We start from the raw sequence: 11973 nt of genomic DNA on the forward strand, positions 1-11973 counted from the left end.
TTGAATGTTAGAGAACAAAATGCTGTCTTCAAGAAACTGGAAATGGTTTGACTTACAAAACTGTTTTCATAGTTTATGAAGACAAAACATCAATACTTAAAGCACAAGTCACAGAACACTAAACTCAATTCAATGATGAATTTTTTTTTAAGTACAATAAAAAAAACATAGGTCAAACATGGATAGATTAAGCACATACTGCGCAACCGTCAACTACCCCTTACATTATATGTTAATCAACAACCATGAAAGTACCATTTTCCTTCTGTACATCAGGTCATCCTATAAGTGATGCCAAAATTTAATACAGAAAGTCCATCATCATTTCTGTCTTTGTAAAAGGCTTTAATGACTACAATATTTGGTAGAATGTGTAAAATGTTCAGACAAATAAAAGAAACTAACCTCTACTTTTCAAATCATTAATCAAATAAACCCTTATAAAGATGGATGTGTCTGAGGAACATTAGGCATATAATGATTTATGAGTTTAAAAGGTCATGGTGCAGCAGAAACTACACAAAACATTCCAAGATGTTTATGGTGTGGAGTCTCTCAATGAAAGGTGGTTCCAGCTTAAGTGATGTGCCCGTTCAGGATGTCCTGTTGAGTTAAATGATGACTTGCTGCTAGCTGCACTTGATGGAAATTGTGCTGTAACAGTTGAAGAACTAGCACAGAAACTTAATTCAACCTATTCAACAGTTCACCGTCATCTGCAACAGCTTGGAAAGATGTCAAAACTTGGAAAATGGGTCCCACATGATTTGACAGAAGCAGCAACAGAGCAGAGTGGTCATTTACACTTCTCTACACTCGTGACGTTACTCACCTTTTTTGGACAGGTTAGTGACTGGAGATGAGAAAATTGATATATTATACAAATGGCTCAGTGCAGGTAAACTGGCTAAAGTGCAACCAAAACTGACCTCCACCCTAGGAAAGTCTTGTTAAACTTTTGGTGGGATATTGGTGTGATCCACTAGGTTGCTGCCACTCAATATAACAATTACATGAAACTTCTAACAGTTAGAGCACTTGAATGTTGCACTGAAAGGAAAGAGAGCCTGCTTTGATCAATCATAAAGGTGTTGTGTACACCAGGATAATGCACAGCTACATGCCAAGGATCACATCTGCAAGATTGAAGAACTAGCCTGTGAAAAAACTTCCACATCCTCCTTATTCTCAGACTTTGCCCCATCTGATTACCATCTATTCCAAAGTTTGCAGAACTATCTTGATGGAAAAGAGTTGGAACACATGAAGATGTCAAGCTACCGTCACCATATTCTTTTCCTCCAAACCCAAATACTTTTATAGAAGTGACATTCAAAGCTTGTGAATCATTGGCAGGAAATAATAATGGGACATATACTATTGGTTAAATAATTAAAAGCTTTTCAAATCCTTTCTATTTTTCTAAACCTAAAATCAGACATTATAAAGGGATGACCTCACAGAACTGGTTATTTCTATAGTTTCAGTTCAGCAAAATAAGTGAACTTCATAATTGGTACAAAGGGGTTCAATATAACAGATAGCCAGCAACAATCTACAATACTGCTAAACAAGTAGTGTAACTGTTCATATTACAGAACATATCTGTCATTAACTAAAGTTAGAAGGTGGTTTGAATCAGTAATGAAGAAAACATTATTATATATGTACATTTCAACAAGATTATGTTAATTTAGATACAAAAAACATTTATGTTCCAGAGTTTTCGACCCTCAAGGTCTATAACAAACAAGAGGGAGGATAGAACAATGGTGATTACTTTCAACAACATATAAGGAAAACCATCATCATTAGAATCATTAAAGTTATGAAAAGACACTAGGTTCCCAATAATGCTGTTGGTTACAGAACAGAACTAGAGCCATTATAGGTTACAGTTAAACTTACTGTAAAAACCTTAAACATGAAACCTGAATTTGTCTCAATGTTATCAAATGGTTCATGTTTGCAAAAATATTTTTTTATTCATTGAAAATGTTAAGATGATATAATGTAGCATTCTTGCTTTTAACAGACTGGCCACATTCTACAGTTTCATATCTAGACCTACACACACACAAACACACACCGTTTCCAATACTTCTAATTAACACCATTTGACTAATAATCTACTTATAATGGAAATAACTTCAGGACATTTTCTTTCAATACATTAGATCTTAAAGTAAGGGCATTGTAACTTGGTTACAGATAAACTGTTTCAATTTTCATTCATAAAACAAACTTAATATGACCATTCATTATATTTAGTGAATTACACATTAATATAAACAAGTGTTGGCCAGTTATGGTAAAATTTGTTTGTGTGCAGAATCATAAAAAATTAAGGACAAGAACTTTTGTCAGGTTTGTGGTAACACATTTTAAAAGTATAAATCAAATATACTGAACTGCATATTTAAACTGGCATTATACTGTTGTAAAACATTAGTTCTAGATGAGACTTTACAGAAATATAATGAATGCATAAGATAAGTGACAGTTCAAAATTATAAAACACAGTAATATCACACTGTCACAACATACCAAAACCAGTGTAGACAAAGTTTTAAAACACTTAGAACTCAGTTCAAAATATAAATTTTATTTCACAGACATCCTTATAGACTCAGAAGTCTTATTGTTAAAACTATAAATGTATCAACTTACAAAATTTCAATACAGAACAACTTGAAATTAAATTGTGTCCATAAGTGTCCATATGTTGTAATAAAGAAGAGAGCTTGTCAATCACACGGTTCTAATTCACCAAATATTTAATGTTAAGGATGTCTTTTATTTTCCACTAAGATGTGGTTGTCTGTACTTTCGTCAATATAAGTAACTTTGCCACATGATAATGTACTGTAGTTCTGTCAATTAACATCTACCCTTTTATACAAAGTTAATCAAATCTATAATTGTAGTAGAACATTGATAAGTCTTATACTGAGCAAACTGAGAGAAACTCCATTAAAATCTGTAGATAAATACATTTCTAAACCAGTATTAAACATAATATTGTACAGAATCTAAACAAACAAATCACAACATTAATAACAATGGCATTAACACTATTGGATGAATACAATAAATACATTTGTTCTCACCTGTGACACTACTTTATCAACAGTGTCTCTAAGATGTTGATACACAGTAATGACAGTGGTCACTCAGGTAGGGGCATCCTTTTACCTGAAACAAACTCAACTAGTTAGAGTTAATTTAACTGTCTTTAAAAGTAAAGTAGAAAACTATAATTATTAGTTTTTGTGTACTACAAGAAATAATCCATGTCCCAGAGTAGTTCGGCCCTCAAGTCTATATGTAAACTAGAGGGAGAATAGAACAATGGTGATTACTCCAACATCATAATAGAAACCATCATCGTGGAATCATTATAACTGAATAATCACTAGGTTACCACATTATGTTGTTGTACACAACAGAACATTGCCATTATATGTTACAGTTAAACTTACTGTCTAAAACCTTAAAGTTTAAAGTAATTAACTGGTTCATGTATAGATGTATTTTAAAAGTTGTGATGTTAAAAATGTTTTATTTGTAATGTACAGACATCATTTCAAACTTGTTGTAAAACAATTTCCAAGAATACTAACTTGTGTCTTTGCGCAAATTACTATACAAAATAACCATTATGATGAACAAAGCAATGAATGACAAGATAATCAGGAATTAGTTTTAAAATACTCAGACACAAAACTATAAATTAAATAGGGTTACCACTAGTTAAACAGTTAACACCAACAGAATATTTAAAAAAGAAATTTCAAATGGAAACAAATAAATGATACACACACACAATTGTATCTCCAGTTCACCAATTAAATGATCTAGTCTGATTTGTCTCAGACAGCTCAAGCATCATTACTTGTACATGTAGCTAACTACAACCCATAAGTGGAAAAATGTCAACCATAACATATCCAGTGCCTATGATGCTTTCAAAGTTTGAGTGGGCATTTATATCTCATGGCATGCAGCAAAAAATATAAGTCTGGATCAGGTACTGCTAAATTAATATCAAAATAAGGAATGTGTTTTTTGTTGGATTCACAATGTGGCCACTACCTATGGCTAGCCTCTAGAAAGATAGATCAGTTAACAGACTACTTAGATAACTTGTATTAAGCTTTATAAGAACACACTAACTTGGACTTACCATGGAAGAATTCACAATTTAACAAAATTCACTCATGGATCCTAAAAAACAAAACATCTGACGTTTTTATCACAACCTAAAGTTCCGCGAGGAAGATGACAATATTTACTCTAGATATCTTTATAGTCAGAGATAAGTTACAGCTTACCAAAAGAATAATTCACAATCAAAATGGAGACCAGGGTCTAGAAATAATCTCTTCATGAACATGTATCCTGCCATCAATAACCTGAACTGTTAGAAAGAATAAAACAAAACAAATGAAACTATTAATCTTTATAAAACAGACTACTAACCTGTGGTTCTGCAACTAAACACAGTTACAGAAGTGCTACCTAATATATAAAAAAATGTATTAACAGTGATGTTAGAACAAAATGCTGTCTTCAAGAAACTGGAAATGGTTTGACTTACAAAACTGTTTTCATAGTTTATGAAGACAAAAAAAAATACTTAAAGCACAAGTCCACCAGAGCACTAAACTCAATTCAATGATTAATTTTTTTTTTTAGTACAATAAAAACATAGGTCAAACCTGGATAAAGTGGCACATGCTGCATAACTTACGTCAACTACCTTACATTATTTGTTAATCAACAACCATGAAATTACCATTTCCCTTCTGTACATCAGGTCATCCTATAAGTGATGCCCAAAAGTTAATACAGAAAGTCCATCATCATTTCTGTCTTTGTAAAGGCTTCAATGACTACAATATTTGGTAGAATGTGTAAAATGTTCAGACAAATAAAACTAACCCAACTCTACTTTTTCAAATTATTAATCAAATAAACCCTTTAGATGGGCGTGTCTGAGGGCACATCAGGCATATAATGATTTATAGTTTAAAAGGCAATAGTGAAGCAGAAACTACGAAACATTCAAGGTGTTTATGGTGCGAGTCTCTCAATGAAAGAAAATGTAGGGTGGTTTCAGAAGTTTAGATTGGGTGATTACAGCTAAAGTGATGCACCACGTTCAGGTTGTCCTGTTGAGTTTAATTATGACTTGCTGGCTGCACTTGTGAAGATTATGCTGTAACAGTTGAAGAACTAGCACAGAAGCTTAATTCAACCCATTCAACAGTCTACTGTCATTTGCAGCAGCTTGGAAAAGTGTCAAAACTTGGAAAATGGGTCCCACATGATTGACAGAAGCCAATCTTAGAGCAAGAGTGGACATTTACACTTCTACACTCGTGAGCGTTACTCACCTTTTTGACAGGTTAGTTACTGAAGATGGAAAAATTGATATATTATACAAATGGCTCAGTAGTAAACTGGCTAAAGTACAACCAAGCCTCCACCTAGGAAAGTCTTGTTAAACTTTTGGTGGGATATTGTGATCACTAGGTTGCTGCCACTCTATATAACAATTATATGAAACTTTAACAGTTAGAGCACTTGAATGTTGCACTGAAAGGAAGAGGCCTGCTTTGATTAACCACAAAGGTGTTGGTTACACCAGGATAATGCACAGCCCCATACAACAAGGATCACATCTGCAAGATTGAAGAACTAGCCTGTGAAACTTCCACATCTCTCTAATTCTCCAGACTTTTGCCCATCTGTTATCATCTATTCCAAAGTTTGCAGGACTATCTTGGTGTAAGGGTGGAACACATGAAGATGTCAAAACTACCATCACTATATTCTTTTCCTCAAACCCAAATATTTTTTATAAGTGACATTCAAAAGCTTGTGAATCATTGGCAGGGTAATAATGGGACATATACTATTGGTTAAATAACATTAAAAGCTTTTCAAATCCTTTCTATTTTTCTAAACCTAAAATCAGACATTACTTAAGGGATGACCTCACAGAACTGGTTATTTCTATAGTTTCAGTTCAGCAAAATAAGTGAACTTCATAATTCATACAAGGGGTGTTCAATATAACAGATAGCCAGCAACAATCTACAGAATACTGCTAAACAAATTAGTGTAACTGTTCATATTACAGAATATATCTGTCATTAACTAAAAGTTAGAAGGTGGTTTGAATCAGTAATGAAAACATTATTATATATATACATTTCAACAAGATTATGTTAATTTAGATACAAAAAACATTTATGTTCCAGAGTTTTCCGACCCTCAAGTCTATAAGTAAACTAGAGGAGGATAGAACAATGGTGATTACTTTCCAACAACATACAGGGAAAACCATCATCGTAGAATCACTAAAGTTATGAAAAGTCACTAGGTTACCAATAATGCTGTTGGTTACAGAACAGAACTAGAGCCATTATAGGTTACAGTTAAACTTACTGTAAAACCTTAAACATGAAACCTGAATTTGTCAATGTTATCAAATAGTTCATGTTTGCAAAAATTATTTTATTCATTGAAAATGTTAAGATGATATAATGTAGCATTTTGCTTTTAACAGACTGACAACATTCTAAAGTTTCATATCTAGACCCACACACACACACACGTTTCAATACTTCTAATTAACACCATTTAGACTAATAATCTACTTATAATGGAAATAACTTCAGGACATTTTCTTTCAATACATTAGATCTTGAAGTAGGGCATTGTAACTTGGTTACAGATAAACTGTTTCAATTTTTATTTATAAAACAAACTTAATATGACCATTCATTATATTTAGTGAATTACACATTAATATAAACAAGTGTTTGTGTGCAGAATCAAAGATAAAAAATGGGACAACTAGAACTTTACAAACTTAAGTGCCTGATGTTTTGTCAGGTTTGTGGTAACACATTTTAAACTATAAATCAAATATACTGAACTGCATATTTAAACTGGCATTATACTGTTGTAAAACATTAGTTCTAGATGAGACTTTACAGAAATATAATGGTATGTAAGACAAGTTTGACAGTTCAAAATTATAAAACACAGTAATATCACACTGTCACAACATACTAGAAACCAGTGTAGACAAAGTTTTATAAAACACAGTAATATCACACTGTCACAACATACTAGAAACCAGTGTAGACAAAGTTTTATAAAACACAGTAATATCACACTGTCACAATACTAGAAACCAGTGTAGACAAGGTTTTATAAAACACAGTAATATCACACTGTCACAACATACTAGAAACCAGTGTAGACAAAAGTTTTATAAAACACAGTAATATCACACTGTCACAACATACTGAAACCAGTGTAGACAAAGTTTTTATAAAACACAGTAATATCACACTGTCACAACATACTAAAACCAGTGTAGACAAAGTTTTATAAAACACAGTAATATCACACTGTCACAATACTAGAAACCAGTGTAGACAAAGTTTTATAAAACACAGTAATATCACACTGTCACAACATACTAGAAACCAGTGTAGACAAAGTTTTATAAAACACAGTAATATCACACTGTCACAACATACTAGAAACCAGTGTAGACAAGTTTTATAAAACACAGTAATATCACACTGTCACAACATACTAGAAACCAGTGTAGACAAAGTTTTAAAATTCACTTAGAACTCAGTTCAAAATATAAATTTTATTTCACAACATCCTCAGAGACTCAAGTTTATTGTTAAACTATAAATGTATCAACTTACAAAATTTCAATACCAGAACAACTTGAAATTAAATGTCCATAAGATGTCCATATGTTGTAATAAGAAGAGGCTTGTCAATCACTATGGTTCCTAATTCACCAAATATTTAATGTTAAGGATGTCTTTTATTTTCCACTAAAGATGTGGTTGTCTGTACCGCGTCAATATAAGTAACTTTGCCACATGATAATGTACTGTCGTTCTGTCATTTAACATCTACCCTTTTTTATACAAAGTTAATCAAATCTATAATTGTAGTAGAACATTGATAAGTCTTATACTGAGCAAACTGGAGAAACTACATTAAAATCTGTAGATAAATACATTCTAAACCAGTATTAAACATAATATTGTACAGGATCTAAACAAACAAATCACAACATTAATATAATGGCATTAAAACTATTGGATGAATACAATAAATACATTTCTCACCTGGCACACAAAAAATTTATCAACAGTGTCTCTAAGATGTTGATACACAGTAATGACAGTAGTCACTCATTGGAGCATCCTTTTACCTGAAACAAACTCAACTAGTTAGAAGTTAATTTAACTGTCTTTAAAAGGTAAAGTAGAAAACTATAATTATTAGTTTATGTGTACTACAAGAAATAATCCATGTCCCAGAGTAGTTCCGACCCTCAAGTCTATATAAGTAAACTAGAGGAGAATAGAACAATGGTGATTACTTTCAACATCATAATAGGAAACCCATCATCATGGAATCATTATAACTGAATAATCACTAGGTTACCACATTATGTTGTTGTACACAACAGAACATTGCCATTATATGTTACAGTTAAACTTACTGTCTAAAACAAAGTTTAAAGTAATTAACTGGTTCATGTATAGATGTATTTTTTAAAACTTGTGATGTTAAAATGTTTTATTTGTAAGATGTACAGACATCATTTCAAAGTTTGCTTTAGTTCTTTATACTTGTTGTGAAAAACAATTTCCAAGAATACTAACTACGTTTCTTGTACCAAATTACTATACAAAATAACCATTATGATGAACAAAGCAATGAATGACAAGATATATGAAATCAGAATTAGTTTTAAATACTCAGACACAAAACTATAAATTAAATGAGGTTACCACTAGTTAAACAGTTAACACCAACAGAATATTTAAAAGAAATTTCAAATTGAAGCAAATAAATGATACACACACACAATTGTATCTCAGTTCACCAATTAAATGATCTAGTCTGATTAGTCTCAGACAGCTCAAGCATCATCACTTGTACATTTAGTTAACTACAACCCATAAGTGGAAAAAAATGTCAGCCATATAACATATCCAGTGCCTGTGATGCTTTCAAAGTTTAGTGGGCATTTATATCTCATGGCATGCAGCAAAATATAAAGTCTGGATCAGGTACTGCTAAATTAATATCAAAATAAGGAATGTGTTTTTGTTACAAAGCTGGATTCACAATGTGGCCACTACCCTGGCTAGCCCTCTAGAAAGATAAATCAATTAACAGACTACTTGGATAACTTCTATTAAAGCTTTATAAGAACACACTAACTTGGACACCATGGAAAGAATTCACAATTTAACAAAATTCACTCATGGATCTAATAAAACAAAATTTCTTCGATTTTTATCACCTAAAGTTCATGAGGGAAGATGACAATATTTACTCTAGATATCTTTATAGTCAGAGATAAGTTACATCTTACCAAAGAATAATTCACAATCAAAATGGAGCCAGGAGTCTAGAAATAAACAATCTCTTCATGAACATGTATCCTGCCATCCAGTAACCTGAACTGTTAGAAAGAATAAAACAAAACAAATGAAACTATTAATCTTTATAAACAGACTACTAACCTGTGGGCGTTCTGCAACTAAACACAGTTACAGAGTGCTACCTAATATATAAAATGTGGTATTATTAACAGTGAATGTTAGAACAAAATGCTGTCAAGAAACTGGGAAATGGTTTGACTTACAAAACTGTTTTCATAGTTTATGAAGACAAAAAAATGCTTAAAGTACAAGTCCACAGAACAAAACACTAAACTCAATTCAATGATTAATTTTTTTTTAAGTACAATAAAAAACAAGGTCAAACCTGGATAAGTCCTTGCATGCTGCATAACTTACATCAACTACCCCTTACATTATATGTTAATCAACAACCATGAAAGTACCATTTTCCTTCTGTACATCAGGTCATCCTATAAGTGATGCCCAAAATTTAATTCAGAAAGTTCATCATCATTTCTGTCTTTGTATTTACTACAAATTACTTTAATTACTACAATATTTGGTAGAATGTGTAAAATGTTCAGACAAATAAAAGAAACAACTCTACTTTTCAAATCATTAATCAAATAAACCCTTATAAAGATGGATGTGTCTGAGGAACACATTAGGTATATAATGATTTATGAGTTTAGAAAAGGTAATAGTGCAGCAGAAACTACATCAAACATTCAAAATGTTTATGGTGCGGAGTCTCTCAATGAAAGAAAATGTCGAAGGTGGTTTCAGATGTTCAGATCAGGTGACTACAGCTTAAGTGATGCTCCACATTCAGGTCATCCTGTTGAGTTTAATGAGGGACTTGCTGCTGGCTGTACTTGATGAAAAGTATGCTGTAACAGTTGAGAACAGACAGAATTCAACCCATTCAACAGTCTACTGTCATCTGCACACAACTTGGAAAGGTGTCAAAACTTGGAAAATGGGTCCCACATGATTTGACAGAAATACAGAGCAGAGTGGACATTTACACTTCTCTACACTCTCATGAACATTACACTTTTTTTGACAGGTTGTTGACTGAAAAATTGATATATTATACAAACTCAGTGCAAGTAAACTGGCTAAAAGTACAACCAAAACTGACCTCCACCCTAGGAAAGTCTTGTTAAACTTTTTGGTGGGATATTGGTGTGATCCACTAGGTTGCTGCCACTCTATATAACAATTATATGAAACTTCTAACAGTTAGAGCACTTGAATGTTGCACTGAAAGGAAAGAGGCCTGCTTTGATCAATCGTACAGGTGTTGTGTTACACCAGGATAATGTACGGCCCCATACAGCAAGGATCACATCTGTAAAGACTGAAGAACTAGCCTGAAAACTTCACATCCTCCTTATTCTCCAGACTTTGCCATCTGATTACCATCTATTCCAAAGTTTGTATCTTGGTGTAAAAGGATTGGAACACATGAAGATGTCAAAACTACGTCACTATATTCTTTTCCTCCAAACCCAAATACTTTTATAGAAGTGACATTCAAAGCTTGTGAATCATTGGCGGGAAATAATAATGGGACATATATTATTGGTTAAATAACATTAAAAGCTTTTCAAATCCTTTCTATTTTCTAAACCTAAAATCAGACATTACTTAGGGATGACCTCACAGAAGTGGTTATTTCTATAGTTTCAGTTCAGCAAAATAAGTGAACTTCATAATTGTACAAGGGGTGTTCAATATAAAAGCTAGCCAGCAACAATCTACAGAATACTGCTATATACAAAGTAGTGTAACTGTTCATATTACAAACATATCTGTCATTAACTAGTTAGAAGGTGGTTTGAATGGGTAATGAAAGAAAACATTATATATATGTACATTTCAACAAGATTATGTTAATTTAGATACAAAAAAACATTTATGTTCCTTTTCGACCCTCAAGTCTATAGCGTAAACAAGAGGAGGATAGAACAATGGTGATTACTTTCAACAACATACAAGGGAAAACCATCATCATTAGAATCATTAAAAGTTATGAAAGACACTAGGTTACCAATAGTGTTGGTTGCAGAACAGAACTAGAGCCATTATAGGTTACAGTTAAACTTACTGTAAAACCTTAAACATAAACCAGATTTGTCTCAATGTTATCAAATGGTTCATGTTTGCAAATAATTTTTTATTCATTGAAAATGTTAAGATGATATAATGTAGCATTCTTGCTTTTAACAGACTGACAACATTCTAAAGTTTCATATTATCTGACCTACACACACACACCGCGTTTCCAATACTTCTAATTAAAAAAAACACCATTTAGACTAATAATCTACTTATAATGAAATAACTTCAGGACATTTTCTTTCAATACATTGAATCTTGAGTAAGGAACATTGTAATAGATAAACTGTTTTCAATTTTTCATTCATAAAACAAACTGTAATATATTATTCATTTATATTTAGTGAATTACACGCATCAATATAGTGTTGACAAACAT

Source organism: Tachypleus tridentatus, unplaced genomic scaffold (genome assembly GCF_004210375.1).
Source record: "Tachypleus tridentatus isolate NWPU-2018 unplaced genomic scaffold, ASM421037v1 Hic_cluster_1, whole genome shotgun sequence".
Lineage (NCBI taxonomy): Eukaryota > Metazoa > Arthropoda > Merostomata > Xiphosura > Limulidae > Tachypleus > Tachypleus tridentatus.